Consider the following 2,038-nt stretch of genomic DNA (forward strand, 5'->3'; position numbering starts at 1 on the left):
TGTCAAAGTAAATATTGTCGGTTAGGTTTAGGTACACGATAGCTCCAAAAAACGTGCTAGCTGCCATATTTCCCAAACTTCAAACAAATCAAAAGAAGGGCGATGCCGATGATACAATGGACAACTGCGACCCTACAGACTTTTTCTATTGCCTCCTGTCCAGGGGGTACTCCCAACAAAAACGTCCAATCTTCCATTCTTTCTACGAACATATCGGAAGAACAAACCAAAGAAGAAGAAAAGATGGCCACCAATCTACAGGCTCGTTCTGTTTTTCCCTCTCCAAACGTTCCTCCTCCTCCCCCCTCTTCAGCCAGCCTCCAGACACAGTAGGAAGTAGCAGCCTGTTGATTAGAACGCCACCTTGGGTGCAGTTCTGATCAACAGGCTCCTACTGTTGGCTGCTAGGGAATCGACTGAGGAGGGGACAGGCCGACGCAACCGGAACACCAAAATGAATTCAAGTACCGTGACTCAGTTAGTCAGAGCCCGGGGATGGCAGCGGTGCGCGGGGGGCTGGGGGGAAGGGGAAGTGACGGGGTCAGACTAGAGTGTGTCAGGTGTGATGGTGGATGCGGCGCAACGGCCCATTGACAAATTCAGATTTTGTATCATCGTTTGCGTACAAACAATACCGTTGAATCCATGGCAAACTTTTTTTTTAGCACCAAGCGGTGAATAACAAATTATGCTATAGTTAGATCCAAACTATTATGTTCGCTATAAAATAACAGGATAACTTGTTAGTGACGGAGTGACACAAGAACGCAGGTCGAGACGTTGATATCCATTTTAACTCTGGTTCCCTAGCACCAGCACAATGATAAAAGTTACACTTAACAGGTGCCATAGATCGCCTCCTAAGGTATCGAAATAAAACTGCATATGTTTAATATCCATGGCACACATAACACAAACCATTCCGGCTTTCCAAAAGTATCTGTGGACCAAAGCCGCTAACCCTAGCAATTCTCTTCTCTCGCGGCTTGCCTCCTTCAAGGCCCTCTGACGCGGTTAAGCTCCAGATCCAGGTGCCGGATCCTTCTGTTCTCTGTGCCACAGCGTGTGCAGAGGACGGTTGGAGTTCTAACTCTTAGGGTTCAACCCAGAGGGTATCTCCCCACACGGATCAGCGCTCAGCCCCTCTCGGCTCCTTCAGCGCTAGACAAATATATACTGGGATCGATCCGCGAGGCTCGGGGCTTAACATACTAATTATATGCCGATTACACCGGGCTCCTGAAAAGCACACAAAACCTTCCCCCCCCCCGCCTCCGCCCCCCCCCCCCCCCCCCCACTCCCGGACGTTCTGTCTGAATGAAAGACCTCCCTCTGCATCTTCGCACCATTAAAGCTAGGGTAGGCAATTGATTTAAAAAAAAATGTATTTGTTATTGAGAATCTCATTAAAAAATCTGGTTTCTTTGGCTTTCACAGACCTGTAATAAGCCCGTCCAATCTTTCTGTTTGCGGCCCGAAATAAAATATCGGAAGGATACCCTGTCAACCGACCTGCCTGCACCCTACCTGCCCTCGCCCTCATTACGAATCACTGGAGTCTTCCACCAGGCTAGGCAAACCTATTGCTAAAGCTAGTGAGCTAGTCCTGGGATTCAAGCCAGCTGAGAATCTCAGAAGAGTCCCTTTTGAGAACGTGTTACCTCCACTCCAACGACACGTCAATAGATTGATAAAGTTCATGAAACTGGCCGCACTGGTTCTGCAGCGGAATGCATGGTAGGGCGATGAGGTATGACTTTTAACACAAGTTTGTGTGCCAGAGGTGACGGGTGAAAAGATAATAGTGACCTTCGGAATAATGAGAAAATGGCCGACGTTTGTTCGTTCCCGCCAAAATGAGGGTGGTTGAATGATTAGGCCGGCATGGTGCTGGGGTCGCTGTTGAATTATTAGAGACACGTTTTTATTCCATGCTGGTAAATATAATGAGCTGACAATGATGACAGGGGATGTGGTGACGAAAGGATGAAGCAAGACCCTGGATGAAGTTAATCGCCAAGTTGGTGTTTCGTGACAC

The sequence above is a fragment of the Gadus chalcogrammus genome, chromosome 11 (assembly GCF_026213295.1).
Source record: "Gadus chalcogrammus isolate NIFS_2021 chromosome 11, NIFS_Gcha_1.0, whole genome shotgun sequence".
NCBI lineage: Eukaryota > Metazoa > Chordata > Actinopteri > Gadiformes > Gadidae > Gadus > Gadus chalcogrammus.